A 19,609-nucleotide genomic window follows, 5' to 3' on the forward strand; every position below is an offset into this window, starting at 1 on the left:
TTTTGGAACCAATTTTGCCTTAATTTTACCATTGTCTACTCAAGAATTATATCAGTGAAACTCATATGCCTTTCAATATCATTGCGTAAATTCTACTGTCTATTTAGTAATTCTGCCAAAGTCATTAATTTTAACAGGACGATTTATGTATCACAAGGGTTTGTTTTTCAAACTGCTTGTCCCTCAAAGATTTTTTTTTTTCTAAATAAATGTAAGCATTCCACTTTATTCAAGAAATACAAACGTGTTGTTAAAATTTTACTCATAAAAATATTTACATAGATCTATTTGGTATGGTAGAAAGTATGTATTGTTTTAGCCATAATTAACCCTCCTGACATTTTGGATTTAACCTGTGTAGGAAAGGGGAGGTTTCAAGCAGTGAGGAATGGCTGAAACTGGGAAGGAAAAAAGGAGGAAATCGGGGAACAGCAAAGCTTTTTGCTTTGTCTGGGCTTTTCTGTTAGTTGACTTAACACAGCAGAAATCAAATATCCGGTGTGCTCATTCATGATACTAGTGCAATCTCTGCCTCTATGCTTCAGATGTTCTACTCTGCAAATTATCATTTTCAAATTATTTGGTCTGAATAAAGACTTATAAGCCAGTTAAAACAACCTTCTCTATCTTACATTTCCGCTGTGGAGTAATGAAAACAATGAATATAGCTTTCTGTAAAGTTAGGTTTGAATCTTGACTCTTCCACTGGGAGAGTTGGGGTAAGTTACTTAACCTCATGCTTCAGTTTCCTCACCTGTAAAATGATGATAATAATGCCTATTCCCAAGAGTTGCTTTAGAGATAAAACAATATAAAATTTGAAATGAAAAAGAAGTTACAACTGGCACCATAGAAATACAAAGGATAAGACACTACTACTAACAACTATATGCCAATAAAAAGGACAACCTAGAAGAAATGGACAAATTCTTAGAAAGGTACAATCTCTCACGACTGAACCAGGAGAAAAGAAAATATGAACAGAACAATTACCAGTAATGAAATAATCGGTAATTTAACAACTGCCAACAAACAAAAGTCCAGGACCAGGTGGCTTCACAGACGAATTCTACCAAACATTTAGAAAAGAGTTAATGCCCATCCTTCTGAAACTATTCCAAAAAATTGCAGAGTAAGCTACAATTCATTCTATGACACCAGCATCACCCTGATACCAAAACCAGACAAAGATATCACACACACACACACACAAAACTACAGGGCAATATCACTGATGAACAACATATCACTGAGGATGCAAAAATCCTCAAAACAAATACTAACAAACTGAATCCAACAACACATTAAAAGGATTGTACACCATAAACAAGTGGAATTTATCCCAGGAATGCAAGGATTTTTCAATATGTAAAAGCCAATCAATGTGATATACCACATTAACAAATTGAAATATAAAAATCACATGAATATCTCAGCAGATGCAGAAAAAGCTTTTGATAAAATTCAACATTTATTTACGATAAAAACTCTCCAGAAAACTGGCAGAGAAGGAACATACCTCAACATAATAAAGGCCATTTAAGACAAACCCACAGCTAACATCATACTTGAAGGTGAAAAGCTGAAAACATTTTCTCTAAGATCAGGAACAAGACAAGGATACCCATTCTTGCCCCTTCATTCAACATAATTTTGAAAATCCTAGCCACAGCAATCAGAGAAGAAAAGAAATAAAAGGAATCCAAATTGGAAAGGAAGGAGAAAAACAGTCATTGTTTGCAGATGAATGTAGTAAAGTCGCAGGATACAAAATTAATATACAGAAATCTGTTGCATTTCTATACACTAACAATGAACTGTCAGAAGAGAAATTAAGGAAACATTCCCATTTATTATTGTTTCATAAAAAATAAAATACAGAGTCCCTCCCATCAAGCCTCTTAGATAGCCTCATCCACCAGAGGGCAGACAGCAGAAGAAAGAAGAACTACAATCCTGCAGCCTGTGGAATAAAAACCACATTCACAGAAAGATAGACAAGATGAAAAGGCAGAGGGCTATATACCAGATGAAGGAACAAGATTAAACCCCAGAAAAACAGCTAAATGAAGTGGAGATAGGCAACCTTCCAGAAAAAGAATTCAGAATAATGATAGTGAAGATGATCCAGGACCTCGGAAAAAGAATCGAGGCAAAGATCGAGAAGATGCAAGAAATGTTTAACAAAGACCTAGAAGAATTAAAGAACAAACAACAGAGATGAACAATACAATAACTGAAATGAAAACTACACTAGAAGGAATCAAGAGCAGAATAACTGAGGCAGAAGAACGGATAAGTGAACTGGAAGACAGAATGGTGGAATTCACTGCTGCGGAACAGAATAAAGAAAAAAGAATGAAATGAAATGAAGACAGCCTAAGAGACCACTGGGACAACATTAAATGCACCAACATTCGAATTATAGGGGTCCCAGAAGAAGAAGAGAGAGAGAAAGGACCAGAGAAAATATTTGAAGAGATTATAGTCGAAAACTTCTCTAACATGGGAAAGGAAATAGTCACCCAAGTCCAGGAAGTGCAGAGAGTCCCATACAGGATAAACCCAAGGAGAAACACGCCGAGACACATAATAATCAAACTGGCAAAAATTAAAGACAAAGAAAAATTATTGAAAGCAGCAAGGCAAAAATGACAAATAACATACAAGGGAACTCCCATAAGGTTAACAGCTGATTTCTTAGCAGAAACTCTACAAGCCAGAAGGGAGTGGCAAAATATACTTAAAGTGATGAAAGGGAAGAAGCTACAACCAAGACTACTCTACCCGTCAAGGATCTCATTCAGATTCGATGGAGAAATCAAAAGCTTTGCAGACAAGCAAAAGCTAAGAGAATTCAGCACCACCAAATCAGCTCTACAACAAATGCTAAAGGAACTTCTCTAAGTGGGAAACCAAGAGAAGAAAAGGACCTACAAAAACAAACCCAAAACAATTAAGAAAATGGTCAGAGGAACATACATATTGATAATTACCTTAAACTTGAATGGATTAAATGCTCCAACCAAAAGACACAGGCTTGCTGAATGGATACAAAAACAAGACCCATATATATGTTGTCTACAAGAGACCCACTTCAGACCTAGGGACACATACAGACTGAAAGTGAGGGGATGGAAAAAGATATTCCATGCAAATGGAAATCAAAAGAAAGCTGGAGTAGCTATACTCATATCAGATAAAATAGACTTTAAAATAAAGAATGTTACAAGAGACAAGGAAGGACACTACATAATGATCAAGGGATCAATCCAAGAAGAAGATATAACAATTATAAATATATATGCACCTAACACAGGAGCACCTCAATACATAAGGCAACTGCTAACAGCTATAAAAGTGGAAATCGACAGTAACACAATAATAGTGGGGGACTTTAACACCTCACTGACACCAATGGACAGATCATCCAAAATGAAAATAAATAAACAGAAGCTTTAAATGACACAATAGACCAGATAGATTTAATTGATATTTATACGACATTCCATCCAAAAACAGATTACACTTTCTTCTCAACTGCGCACGGAATATTCTCCAGGATAGATCACATCTTGGGTCACAACTCAAACCACAGTAAATTTAAGAAAATTGAAATCATATCAAGCATATTTTCTGACCACAACACTATGAGATTAGAAATGAATTACAGGGAAAAAAATCGTAAAAAACACAAACACATGGAGGCTAAACAATATGTTAAATAACCAAGAGATCACTGAAGAAATCAAAGAGGAAGTCAAAATAGAGACAAATAACAATGAAAACACGACGATCCAAAACCTATGGGATGCAGCAAAAGCAGTTCTAAGAGGGAAGTTTATAGCTATACAAGCCTACCTCAAGAAACAAGAAAAATCTCAAGTAAACAATCTAACCTTACACCTAAAGGAACTAGAGAAAGAAGAACAAACAAAACCCTAAGTTAGCAGAAGGAAAGAAATCATAACGATCAGAGCAGAAATTAATGAAATAGAAACAAAGAAAACAATAGCAAAGATCAATAAAACTAAAAGTGGGTTCTTTGAGAAGATAAACAAAATTGATAAACCATTAGCCAGACTCATCAAGAAAAAGAGGGAGAGGACTCAACTCAATAAAATTAGAAATGAAAAAGGAGAAGTTACAACAGACACTGCAGAAATACAAAGCATCCTAAGAGACTGCTACAAGCAACTCTATGCCAATAAAATGGACAACCTGGAAGAAATGGACAAATTCTTAGAAAGGTATAACCTTCCAAGACTGAACCAGGAGGAAACAGAAAATAGGAACAGACCAATCACAAGTAATGAAATTGAAACTGTGATTAAAAATCTTCCAACAAACAAAAGTCCAGGACCAGATGGCTTCACAGGTGAATTCTCTCAAACATTTAGAGAAGAGCTAACACTCATCCTCTTCAAACTCTTCCAAAAAATTGCGGAGGAAGGAACCCTCCAAACTCATTCTATGAGGCCACCATCACCCTGACACCAAAACCAGACAAAGATACCACAAAAAAGAAAATTACAGACCAATATCACTGATGAATATAGATGCAAAAATCCTCAATGAAATATTGGCAAACAGAATCGAACAACACATTAAAAGGATCATACACCATGATCAAGTGGGATTTATCCCAGGGATGCAAGGATTCTTCAATATACGCAAATCAATCAATGTGATACACCATATTAACAAATTGAAGAATAAAAACCATATGATCATCTCAATAGATGCAGAAAAAGCTTTTGACAAAATTCAACACCCATTTATGATAAAAACTCTCGAGAAAGTGGGCATAGAGGGAACCTAGCTCAACATAATAAAGGCCATATACAACAAACCCACAGCAAGCATCATTCTCAATGGTGAAAAACTGAAAGCATTTCCCCTAAGATCAGGAATAAGACAAGGTTGTCCACTCTCTCCACTATTATTCAACATAGTTTTGGAAGTCCTAGCCACGGCAATCAGAGAAGAAAAAGAAATAAAAGGAATACAAATTGGAAGAGAAGAAGTAAAATTGTCTGTTTGCAGATGACATGATACTATACATAGAGAATCCTAAAGATGTCACCAGAAAACTACTAGAGCTAATCAGTGAATTTGGTAAAGTTGCAGGATACAAAATTAATGCACAGAAATCTCTTGCATTCCTATACACTAATGATGAAAAATCTGAAAGAGAAATTAAGGAAACACTCCCATTTACCACTGCAACAAAAAGAATAAAATACCTAGGAATAAACCTACCTAGGGAGACAAAAGACCTGTATGCAGAAAACTATAAGACACTGATGAAAGAAATTAAAGATGATACCAACAGATGGAGAGATATACCATGTTCTTGGATTGGAAGAATCAATATTGTGAAAATGACTATACTACCCAAAGCAATCTACAGATTCAATGCAATCCTTATCAAATCACCAATGGCATTTTTTATGGAACTAGAACAAATCATCTTAAAATTTGTATGGAGACACAAAAGACCCCGAATAGCCAAAGCAATCTTGAGGGGAAAAAACGGAGCTGGAGGAATCAGACTCCCTGTCTTTAGACTATACTACAAAGCTACAGTAATCAAGACAATATGGTACTGGCACAAAAACAGAAACATAGATCAATGGAACAAGATAGAGAGCCCAGAGATAAACCTACGCACCTATGGTCAACTAATCTATGACAAAGGAGTCAAAGATAGACAATGGAGAAAAGACAGTCTCTTCAATAAGTGGTGTTGGAAAACTGGACAGCTACATGTAAAAGAATGAAATTAGAACACTCCCTAACACCATACACAAACATAAACTCAAAATGGATTAGAGACTGAAATGTAAGACCAGACACTATAAAACTCTTAGAGGAAAACATAGGAAGAACACTCTTTGACATAAATCACAGCAAGATCTTTTTTGATCCACCTCCTAGAGTAATGGAAATAAAAACAAAAATAAACAAATGGGACCTAATGAAACTTCAAAGCTTTTGCACAGCAAAGGAAACCATAAACAAGACGAAAAGACAACCCTCAGAATGGGAGAAAATATTTGGCAAAGAATCAACAGACAAAGGATTAATCTCCAAAATATATAAACAGCTCATGCAGCCCAATATTAAAGAAACAAACAACCCAATCCAAAAACGGGCAGAAGACCTAAATAGACATTTCTCCAAAGAAGACGTACAGATGGCCAAGAAGCACATGAAAATCTGCTCAACATCACTAATTATTAGAGAAATGCAAATCAAAACTACAATGAGCTATCACCTCACACCAGTTAGAATGGGCATCATCAGAAAATCTACAAACAACAAATGCTGGAGAGGGTGTGGAGAAAAGGGAACACTCTTGCACTGTTGGTGGGAATGTAAATTGATACAGCCACTATGGGGAACAGTATGGAGGTTCCTTAAAAAACTAAAAATAGAATTACCATATGATCCAGCAATCCCACTACTGGGCATATACCCAGAGAAAACCATAATTCAAAAAGACACATGCACCCCAATATTCAGTGCAGCACTGTTTACAATAGCCAGGTCATGGAAGCAACCTAAATGCCCATTGACAGATGAATGGATAAAGAAGATGTGGTACATATATACAATGGAATATTACTCAGCCATAAAAAGGAACGGAATTGGGTCATTTGTTGAGACGTGGATGGATCTAGAGTCTGTCATACAGAGTGAAGTAAGTCAGAAAGAGAAAAACAAATATCGTATATTAACGCATGTATGTGGAACCTAGAAAAATGGTACAGATGAACCAGTTTGCAGGGCAGCAATTCAGACACAGATGTAGAGAATAAACTTATGGACACCAAGGGGGGAAAACTACGGTGGGGTGGGGATGTTGGTGTGCTGAATTGGGCGATTGGGATTGACATGTATACACTGATGTGTATAAAACTGATGACTAATAAGAACCTGCAGTATAAACAAACATACAAACAAACAAAAAAAAACAACTAAAACTGAACTTTCTTTGGGTTATTTGTATGGAAATATGTTAATATAAATGTTTCAGACATTACATGAAATTTCTAAAAATCTTATATGTTCTGGTATAATGTTATAAGTTATAATTCTAGTTATTACTTTAAAATGTATATCTCAGAAATAACTAAATTTCCTTGTCAATTGCATTATTATGAACTTTCATCAAATCTTTAACTGTGGTCATTTTTAAGTCTTCTGTCATTACAGACAGTTCCGGGTGTACTCTGATGCTTTTGCAAAATGTTCCTATAAAAGGGTTTCATCTTCAAGAAATTCATGGAAAAGACTCTGAGAAGTACAGACTTCTGGTAACTGACTATACTGCTGAACTGAATGAATAAGCATTTTCAGAACTCTAATGGAAAACTGATGAATTCATAAAAGTGCTAACAAAAGATCAAGATGAAAAAAAAATTAATTACATGGGACTGAGTTAACTGATGAGGATGATTATAATTTTTGTGACTTAGAATAAAAAAAATTTTTTTGAATAAAAAAAAAAATCCCACAAGGACTCAGAGGCAAAAAATATACAAATCAGTTTTCACTGCAAAGTAAAGGAGCTGTTACAGTGGAGGATTACTGGACTGAATGTCAATACCATGACAGAGTATGAGTGTGTTCCATGTTTGGTAATTGTAATCATTGTTGCTTTTGTTGTGGTCATCCATTTACAATGCTTGGTGTCAGTTTATTTATCTCTTGTAAAGATAAAATACAGTGTGTGTGTGTGTATGTGTGTGTGTGTGAAAAAAAATAAAAAGAAAATACATAGAAATAAACCAACCTAAGGAGGCAAAAGACCTGTAGTCCAAAAACTTTAAGACACTGATGAAAGAAACTGAAGACAACACAAACAGATGGAAAGATATACTGTGTTCTTGGATTGGAAGAATAAATATTGTTAAAATGACCATACTACCCAAGGTGATCTACAGATTCAATGCAATCTCTATCAAAATACCAATGGCATTGTTCACAGAGACAGAAAAAATAATTTTAAAATTTTCATGGAAACACACAAGACCCTGAGTAGCCAAAACAACCTTGAGAAAGAAGAACGGAGCTGAAGGAATCACGCTTCTTGACTTCAGACTACACTGCCAAGCTACAGTAATCAAAACAGTATGGTACTGGCACAAAACCAAACACATAGATCAATGGAATAGGATAGAGAGCCCAAAAATAAACCCATGCACTTATAGTTAATCTATGACATAGGAGGCAAGAATATACAATGAAAAAAGAAAGTCTCTTTTCAATAAGTGGTGCTGGGAAAACTGGGCAGCTACATGTAAGAGAATGAAATTAGAACACCCCCTAACACCATACACAAAAATAAACTCAAAATGAATTAAATACCTAAATGGAAGACTAGATACTATAAAACTTCTAGAGGAAAACATAGGCAGAACACTCTTTTTCATAAATCATAGTGATACGTTTTTGGATCTGTTTCCTAATGCAAAATAAATGAAAGCAAAAATAAACAAGTGGGACCTAATTAAACTTAAAAGCTTTTGCACAGCAAAGATAAACATCAACAAAATGAAATGGAAGAATGGGAGAAAACATTTGCAAATGATATAACAGATAAGGGATTAATATCCAACATATATAAACAGCTCATACAACTCAACATCAAAACAAAAAATAACCCTTTTAAAAAATGGGCAGAAGAACTGAATGGACGTTTTTCCAAAGAGGGCATGCAAATGGCCAACAGGCACAGGAAAAGATGCTCAATGTTGCTAAGCATAAGGTAAATGCAAATCAAAACCACAATGAAATAAGACCTCATACCCATCAGAATGGCTCTTATGAAAAAGAAGACAAATTCAAAATATTGGCAAGGATGTGGAGAAATGGGAACCCAATACATTATTGATGGGAATGTAAATTGGTGCAGCCACTGTGGAAAACAGTATGGAGGTTTCTCAAAAAACTAAATTCTAAAAATAGAATTACCATATGACCCAGCAATGCCACTCCAGGGTATATATCCAAAAATAACAAAAAAACACTAATTCAAAAAGTTGCATGCACCCCAGTGTTCACAGTAGCATTACTATAATTGCCAAGATATGGAAACACTGTGTTTCTATTTGTTTGAAAAAAATCAAATAAAACATTTCTTATTTAACTTTTCAGTACTCTAGCTTGAGAATCTAAGCTATAATATATTCTAGAGTTTTGGGTGTCTTCAAAAGGTGCTACAATGAGCATAAACATTAGAATCAGACCCAACTGGATTTCCCCCCTCTCTTGCTTTTTTTGGAATGATATTTCCTTTCCTTTTTATTATTGCATTTTCCCCTCTTATTTCTTTGGAAATTATATCCTCTATGTCTAATCTTTTAGCGTTACTCCTTGCTATTTTAACATTCAAAAGTTTACCTTTCTCTTGAACAATACAAAGAAAACAGAGTATAAAACATTTTAATGCCAACAACTTTCCATCAAATTTACATGCAAATTTTGTACAGCATTTTCATCTATACTTTTTCCCTCTCCATAAATGAGACATCGTTATTGCTGCTGGTGGAGGTGGTGTTTTGTGTTAGTTTAGAATATACTTCATGCTTATTTATATTTAGAGACATATTTACAATTATCTTTATTTACCAACATGCTTTCCATTTTACATCTTCCGTCTAGGATAATATTAATTCTGCCAAAATTACATATTTAGAATTTCATTTACCAAGGGTCTGTTCGTGGTAAGCTTAATTTTTATCTTTTGATATCTTTATTTTGCATCTGCTCTTGAAAGATAATTTTACTGGGTACTATTAGGGCCTAGAATTCTATGTTGACAGTTTTTGCTGTGTGTGTGTGTGTGTGTGTGTGTGTGTGTGTTGTTCAGTACATTTAAGACACTATTCCACTGTCTTCCAATTTCCACTGTTGGAAAGTTTTGAACAATCATTGAATAGAATAGTTATTAGTCATATGAAGGAAATCTGCCTGTTTCTTCTGGCAACTATTAAGCTCTCTTTTTAGTTTTCTGCTGATTCACTTGTGTGTCTGGATGTGTTATTTATATGTCTATTGAAATTCCCTGTGTTTGATTCTGCTTATTTATTTTTAAGCCTGGGTTAAATATGGAATTTTCCCAAGAACATTTATGCTTACTTCTCCCAGTTTCATATGTATACTCCCTATATAAGACTACTTTAAATTATTTTTCCATATAAGTATAATGTGAAAGTGGGCCAAAAATCAAATTTAGCTTGTGGTCACAAATTCTCAGTGGAGAACTCTCTTCCCCTTTATTCAATGCCAAGGTCAGGATATGTTAAGTTTTCTCCCAGGAACACTGTGAGCAATGGGTTTACTTCTTGTTCACTCTCATTGTGAGAGAAGCCTTTAGTCTTGGAGCCTTTAGTATAGCACAATTCCTGTTAGTCTCCACAATTTGGGCATGCCCTAGATTTTAAATCCTATCTCCCACTCCTCAAGAAATTTAAACTGGAAGCTCATACTATGGGCTCCTGAAACCCTCTCTGACAACCACTTCAGTTCTCAGGGCACCTACATCCATAGTGCGTCTTCTGCATATTCCTTCATTTCAGAACAAAATTTATTTTGCAATCATTCTTTCATATATACACATATATATGTATATATATATGTGTATATATATATATATATATATATATATATTCAAGCAGGTTTTTTCCTGCCTCCTTCACCCTCCTACTTATGAGATTTAGATTTTTTTCCCTGGCAGTTATTATGTTGATTCTGAAAGAATTGTGAGTCATATATATATATATATATATATACATACATATATATTATATAATATATATACACATATATATATTATATAATATATATATATATTTAATAATATAGTAAATTTGGTAAATCACTGAGGTATAGATATTTAGAGGCAGAAAATATTTTAGAGATTACCCGACCTAACAACCTCTGGGCAGTGCAGAGACTTGCCTAGTTATGCGTGGTGCCATTTGCACTCTGAATTCGTAACTGTGTGAATTTATTAATAAGGTCAATTTTATATTCCTTTCTGTACAAACCAAACCCAAAATATAAACGTATATTTGCTATATTATATTTTTCACTTTTCTCTATTTCTAAACTTTTTTTGAACCAAAATTCAAACTAAACAAATAGCCCAAACCCTCAAATAAACTGTTGGTGGGAAACAGAAAAATGAAATCCCTCAGGGAGGTATTAGCTAAAATAGCTATCAAGAAAGCAAAATTTAGGTAACAACAGTGAAGACTAACAGCAGAAAAGCAGGTTCACAAAGGAAGCAAATATCACAGGGAGTGTCTGCATTTCTGACCAGCCAAGCGAAGGGGCCTAGGTGATAAGGTCTGAATTTCCCAAGTCCCAAGCATGAGTCAGGGGAATTGGGCAAGAGTTTGAAAGGCAGTAAACAAGCCAAGACTGAAATGTTATTCAGGGCCTATAAATAATTAAATTGCAACTATATACCATAGAGCCATGTATCAAGAATTTTCTAGAAGACTCCTCATTTCATACATTTTGATCCATTTTATATATTAACAGAATACACCAGAAAATCCAATATTGCATATTTCCATTCTAAGCAAAACTACTTCTAGAACACAGCAATTCATTCTCATACTACATATTCACTATGAGGGAAACAAAAAAAAATATGAAAAATATGTGCACTGTTATCTGCAAAATTAGCAAACTTTAGAGAAGAACCTTAATGGCAGCAGTGATTACAAACTGCTTAAGTTCAATGGCACTCATTTACCCATAAACATATGGAAAGGAAACTTAGGTAATTGATTGCGTAATCTTAATGTGGGGAAGAGTTTTATAAGCAGAAATCATAAAGAAAAAATTGATAATTAGTCTATATTCAAAAGAAAAAAGAAAAAATCAAGATGTATATTCCCTCTAGTTTTAGTGAGACTAAATCATATCACAGCCATAGAGAACTAAAATATTTCTCATATTAACTGTCATTGTATCTGAAATTCTTATAATCAGAGTCATTCATTTTATACCTATTAATGTGGTTCCATCTTGGGGTAGTGTTATATATTACTTTCTCATGTTACCGTAAAATAACAAATGTATTTACCTGATTTTTCTATCATTATTGTCAATGTATAATCTTCCAGATTTAAGATGAAGGCTTAGCTTAAAAAGTTAATAAAAGATTTTGCATTTTATTCTATAACTTGTGTCTTTATTTTATTTTTTCTAATTTTTAAGTAAAATTGATGTGTTCAGAGTGTATGTAATTAAGTTTTAGATATGTGGTAATATATTATGTTACCTTTAGGAAAAGACAAAGTAAGAAGTAGGGAGGATTAAAAATCAAAGCATGCCTATTTTACCTTTTTGACCAGCACTGGGAGATTTACTATATTCACATGGCTCTAAAGAACAGTCTCCTATACCTAGTAGCTTATTAGCTAAACCATCCATATGTCACCACATTCCTGAAGAAGCTCTGGAAGTTAGTGTAAAAACACTTGTTAGCTTGATTCTACTCTATTCAGGATAACACAATACTGCACTATTTTTCTTTCAAGAAAAATAACATTGTTTTTATCATAATTGTTCACTATTTCTGTCAAAACATTTTAAGTAACACAGTGAATGCAGTCTACTCAACTAAAAAAAGTCAAAGAAATGCAAATCAAAAATGAGAAGCAATTTTTTAGCCATAATATTAGCAAGATAGCATCAGAGATGCTCATAAATAGTCTTCTAAGTGTTAATCTTCCTGATGGGTATGCTCTGGGCTGTCTCCTCTTCATAAACTCTCTATAGAAACCTAACCTCATACATTCATATGGAATTTATGTATCAGTTTTATATCTCTTATTGAGAACCTGCTTCTAAAATCTAAACTCACATTTCCAGTTGAGAGATAACTGGACAAGACAGCACTTCCGGTAGGTCTTAAATATATCTCAACATTCACTTGCCCTACATAGAACTTTCTTTTACTCACAAACTCTTGGTTTCTCCCTTTCCATGTACCTCTACATCAAATTTAAGTCCTAGCATTTGTATTTTCTTTACTACCAGCTTTGTCTCTGCCAACCTCTTGATTTGGGTCTCTAGTTCTCTTGCTTCCTTCTCATTTATCTTCACATAACAGTAAGAGTGAGCTACTTAAAATATCAATACCACCATGTGAATCAAGTCATTTTCCTGCCAAATCATCATTTATTACTCATTCACTGCATGGACAATGATATCCAAACTCCTTACTATGGCCTAGAAGTTCCTTTCTTATTACCTCTACCATATTCCTTCTCCCTCCAATGTATATATATTGTCTTCTTTTTGTGTCCTGACTTTAGAGCTTTTTGTTTGTTTGTTTTTGTTTTTTTAATACAGCTCTGACTGGACACTCTTCCTTTCTCTTTAAATGACCAGAGCCTTCTCAAACTTACGTCTCAGCTTTAATGTCAGCTCATGAGAGATGCTTTCCCTTTCTACCACCTATTTGATTCCTTATGATATGATAACATCACCATCTGTAATTGTCATATATGTTTGTTAGTTCACATGCTTCAGTCCCTTTTCCTCACTAAGAGATGGTAAGAGATGGAAGAAGCCATGTCTATGTTGTTCATCAGTGAATCCTTAGCCTTGAACATATCAGAGTTTCAACAAATATTTGTTGATAGAATAAATGAATTATAACATTAAATGTAATTTGATATAAACCTCCTAAAAAGCAAAATTTGCTAAAAAATTAGATTTTTAAAACATTTTAAACAGAAACTCAAATCTAGGCCTAGGGAGGGGGCTAATTCTACCTGTAGATGGTTTTGCTGTTGTTGCTATTTTCTGGTATCCAAATTAAATTTCCAAAAGATATGTTTGAAAAATTTATAATTACATTGAAAATAGTTTATTAAGAAATGTTAAAAAGTAGGATAAAAATCAACAGAATCACAACCAGTATTCCAAGAAACTCCCCAAAGGAAAATAGTTTGTGAGGAAAAGTTTGGAATAAAAAATGCCAAAATGATAATAGTGGTTTATCTTTGTGTGGTGGTACTATGAGTTATTTTGTCCATCTCTTTTCATTATATGCATACTTTAATATGGAAAAAGATGCTTTAAAATACATTTTTAACAAATTACATTTATTTATCTTGCTGATTTTGACTATTTAATCATATTGTTCTTTCTTTTAGATAAAGAGAAATGTATTTTTTTTAAATCTAACCAGATTGGTCTTGAAGGGTAAATAGTAATTTTCCAAGCAGAGAATGAGGAAAGACTTTTTTGGGTATTGCACAAGGAGAAGCACATTATACTTAAATACTAAAGATGCATTTCATATTTCATTAGAAGATGTAAAATGTGCTGGAGCAGTAATTTCTTAGCAAGCAGGTGTTATTTCCAAACTGTTGCCTCTACCTGGAACTAGAATTAGAAGAACTAGCAGGCATTCTGGCTGTGATGTATGTCAACTGAATGGGCACTTAAATACTGTTTAAAACTTCTAAAACATTTGCAGCATCATTTGTAAATTGTAAGCAATAATAACATATATATCTGTTATATATATATGTTTTATATATATATATATATCATTATATCTGTGAAATAAGAATCCGATATATATAACAATATTTTAAATTTCTTTAGTGTGTCTTACTTTTCCAAATGCAGTAAATCTTCCAGATGTAAATTTTTACATTTTCACAATGATTTATTAGAATGAACTAATGGAAATTATATATTATAATTAACTAAAATACAAATGAATATGTTATACATTTATAACTTAGCATATGCAATAATAATATATCTAATTTAAGATATAGCTATGATATTTATATATACATTATGCATAAATTATGTATTTTCTATATAGCAAGATAATATATATACACATTGTATATATACATGTGATTAGGGAGTTAGGGATTATTCCCTTTCTATAGATAAAGAAACTGAGTCTAAGAAAACCTAAATAATATACTCATAGTCATTCTGCTAATAACTGGGATACCTCTTTCTTATGCTTTTCCTATTACCAAACCATTGGCTCCTATGTAAAAGATACATTGAGAATGAGCTTTGAAAATCATTACAGCTAGATGGATTTAACATTAGTAACAATAATGACATACTGTTTTTCTAATCTTTAATTATACCCCCTTAACAACCATTCACCCTATTACCAGTGTTTCCTTGCCATTCTACCTACTGGATTGGCTGAAGCCCTCTGTTTTCTCCCCACACTTCTGATAGCTGAATTCTGTGAACTTATCCACTCTCACACCAACCCTCCATCCAATAATTGGAGGCAAATTATCTGAAACAGACCATTTTCTTTTTTTTTTTTTAAAGTTTAATTTTTATTTATTTATTTATTTATTTATGGCTGTGTTGGGTCTTCGTTTCCGTGCAAGGGCTTTCTCTAGTTGTGGCAAGTGGGGGCCACTCTTCATCGCGGTGCGCGGGCCTCTCACTATCGCGGCCTCTCCTGTTGCGGAGCACAGGCTCCAGACACGCAGGCTCAGCAGTTGTGGCTCACGGGCCTAGTTGATCCGCGGCATGTGGGATCCTCCCAGACCAGGGCTCGAACCCGTGTCCCCTGCATTGGCAGGCAGATTCTCAACCACTGTGCCACCAGGGAAGCCCAGACCATTTTCAAGAATATATGTAATGATGGTTTTATTTAGATTTTAGAACTTTATCCTTGACTGTGGAATATACCTCTTTGTCTCCTATGTAATGAAAGTTAGGAATCATGTAATTTGGGAAGATATTTAGAGTTCTTGACATCACAGTCTGGGGAAGTTTACCACTATAATTTCAAAGGGGTCCCTATAACTCCTTTATTGCTTACCTGCAATGACACAGATTCTGAACTCTTTGATGGTAAATTCAAGATCTCTTACTTTCTTAGTCAGCTCAGGCTACTGTAACAATATACCATAAGCCAGGTGGCTTATAAACAACAGAAATTTATTTCTCACTGTTCTGAAGCCTCAAAGTTCACGAAAAGTGCCAGAATAATTGAGTTCTGGTGAGGACCCTCTTTCCTGGCTGAAGACTGCCAAATTTTCACTGTATGCTCACATGATGGAGAGCAGAGTAGAAGAAGCAAACTCTCTCTTGTGACTCTTAAAATGGCACTAATTCCATTCATGAGGGCTCCATCATTATAATCTCATCTAATACCAATTTCCTCCTGAAGGCCTTCTTCCTAATGCCATCACATTGAGAGGTAGGGTTTCAACATATGAATTTTAGGGGTCGTAAGCATTCAGACCATAACACTTTCCATCCTTCTGACTAGAAAATTTTTTCCACAGTTAAGGTATCAATATTTATTTGCTTAGTTACATTTCTAGCCACAATTTTTCCTTTATGGGGAGATGTGCAATATAGACTCAATCAAAGTTCCTTTCTCAGCTTAAAAAGTTTCCCATTCTCATTTTGTGCCTAAAGACAGAATAACGGGTTTCAGCTAGTTGATATACAGTTCCTTAAGTAAAAAAAAAAAAAAAAAAAAAAATCAAAATGAGAAAGAAAACACTACATCAACTAAAGATTGATCAAGATGGCTGAGTAGGAGGACACGGAACTCACCTCCCCCCACAAACACATCAAAAATACATCCACATGTGAAACAGTTCTTACTGAAAACTAACTGGAAACTGTCAGAAAGAACCCTATACAACCAAGGATGAAATAAAAACCCACAAAGAATCTGCTAGGAAGGAAAGACAAGAATGAGATCAGGACCTGTGCCCCCGAGAAAGGACCCAGAGAAAAAGGGAGATTACGTGGGTAGAGATACTACCTGAGGAGTGGACAGTTCAAGCCACATATTGGGTGTGCCAGTCCTGGGGTCTGACACAGGGAAGATGAGCCCCCTTGTGTGGTTGGAGGGCTCGTGGGACTAACAGGAGGGCTGTGGGAAGCCTGAACTCTACTCATGAGGAGTGTGTGCATGCTCTAGCTGGCTCCCAAAGCAGGGCGGAGAGGGTGGATTGGAAACTGCTTGAGTGGCTGCCCAGTTTCCCAGGACCGCCCAGCCTGAGCTGAGCAAACACTCCAGCCCTAATTACTTTACACTGCAGCTCCACGCTGGAGCAAGAGCTGCCCTGACTGAGGACAGACCTCGACAGTGAGATGCAGATAGGACTCAGACCAGAAGAGGCAACTGAGCAGAGTGGGGGCAGCCATTACTGGCACTTACATAGGCAGTATATCAGAAGCAGTCCTGATCTCTGAGGGTGCCAGACTGCCAAAGCCTGTACTGCAACACATGCCGAGAGCCCACAAGTGCCCCACTTGCCTATGGTGCAGCTCCATACCAAGGAGGGGGCAGCAGAGGCTGAGGGGAAAGATTGGCTATGAGGGACAAAGGAGACTCAGACACAAAATGGCATCTGGGAAATGCAGTGCAGCCATTACTGGCACTTGAACAGATAGTGTACAGAAGAAGCCTGGACCTCTGTCTGCAGCTAGACAACAGAAGCCCAGAGTTCACATGGGTCCTTCTTGCTCCAACACTGCTTCTCTTTAAAGTAAGAGTGTCAGTGCTGGGAGAGGGGAGAGGACACACTTAAAGGGAACAGAGCCAGCTCAGACCTGACCTTCAGGACCTTTGCTCCAGCAACTCGGGATCTGCTCCTGCCCTGGTAGGGTGGTAACAGCCACTGAGCAGAGGGGGAGCCTAGGCTCACACCTGGCCCTGGCTGCTCCATCTCTAGCTTCACCTCCTACCAAGGTGGTAGCTACCAGCACACCCTGAGGAAAAGTGTAACATGTGTTCACATCAAATCCAGCTCTCCTACCAAAGCTACTAGGCACACACAGACTGTAGAGGGATGCTCCCAGATAAGAACACACCTTCAAGACTGCAACAGGTAACTGTTTCACCAAAATTCATAGAGACAGAGAAAGTTAAGTAAAATGAGAAGACAGAAGAACTGGTCTCAATTGAAAGAGCAAAAGAAAACCTCTGAAAAAATAATTAAACAGAAATAAACAACTTACCAGATAAAGAATTCAAAGCAATAGTAATAAGGATGCTAACTGAATAAGGGAAAAGTATAGATGACACAGTGAGAATTTTAACAAGGAACTAGACAAATATAAAAAAGAACCAGTCAGAATTGAAGAATACAATTATTAAAATGAAACACACTAGAAGGAATTAACAGCAGACAAGGTGATACAGAAGAATGCATAAGTGACCTGGAAGACAGAATAATTGAAATCAGCCAATCAAAACAGCAAAAAGAAAAACAACTTTAAAAAAAATGAAAAGAGTTTATGAGATCTCTGTGATAACATCAGGAATACCAGCATTTGCATTATAAAGGTTCCAGAAGGAGAAGAGAGAGAGGGAGATAGGTTGAAAATGTATTGGATGAAATTATGGCTGAAAACTTCCCAAACGTGGAGGTGAGAACAGATATCCAATTGCAAGAAGGACAGAGGGTCTGAAATAAGATAAACCCAAACAGACCAATACCAAGACATATCATAATTAAAATGGCAAAAGTTAAAGAGAATTCTAAAGGCAGCAAGAGGAAAAGAGCCATATACAAGGAATCTCAATATGGCTCTCAGTTGATTTTTCTGCAGAAACTTTGCAGGCCAGAACAGAGTATCATGATAGATTCAAAATGCTAAGAGAAAAAAAAAATTGACAACTTAAGGTACTCTACCTAGCAAGACTATCATTTAGAATCGAAAGAGAGATAAAGAACTTCTCAGAGAAGGAAAAACCACAAGAATTCATTGATACTAAACTTAACCTTAAAAGAACTGTTAACGAGTCTTTCTCTAAGTGGAAAAGTCTCTAACAAGAAGAAAGAATCTATATGAAAGGAAAAAAATCCCACTAGGAAAGACAAATATATAGTAAGGGCTGAAGATCAACTACTTAAATAAGCTACTATCAGGATTAAAAGATAAATTGTAAAAGCAACTACAGAAACCAGTGAAGGTATAAACATAAAGATGTAAACTATGACATTGAGAACAAAAAATGGGAGGAAGAGTGAAAAATGTAGATCTTTTGGAACGTGCTTAAACTTAAATGACTACCAGTTTAAAAAAAGTAGATATAGTTATGGTCAATATATGCAAATCCTGTAGTAACCATAAATGAAAAACCTACAAAAGACACAAAAACTAGAGAAATAAAAAAAAAAAGAATACAAGCATACCACTAAAGAAAATCATCAAACCACAAGAGGAGAAACACAAAGAAGAAGAAATGAACAGAGAATAACTACACAGTGAGAAAAAATAATAAAATGACAATATGTACATACATAACAATGATTACTTTAAATGTCAACAGACGAAATGCTCCAATCAAAAGATGTAAGGTGGCTGAATGGATAAAAGAACAAGACCCACTGCTTACAAGATACTCATTTCAGAGTTAAAGAAACACACAGATTAAAATTGAGGGAATGGAAAAGATATTTCATGCAAATGGAAATGACAAGAAAGTGGGGTTAGCAATACTCATATCAGACAAAACAGACTTTAAAACAGAGTCTAAAGCAAAAGATATAAAAGGGCATTATATAATGATAAAGGGATCAATCAAAAAGATGATATTACA

This window comes from Eubalaena glacialis, chromosome 9 (genome assembly GCF_028564815.1).
Source record: "Eubalaena glacialis isolate mEubGla1 chromosome 9, mEubGla1.1.hap2.+ XY, whole genome shotgun sequence".
Lineage (NCBI taxonomy): Eukaryota > Metazoa > Chordata > Mammalia > Artiodactyla > Balaenidae > Eubalaena > Eubalaena glacialis.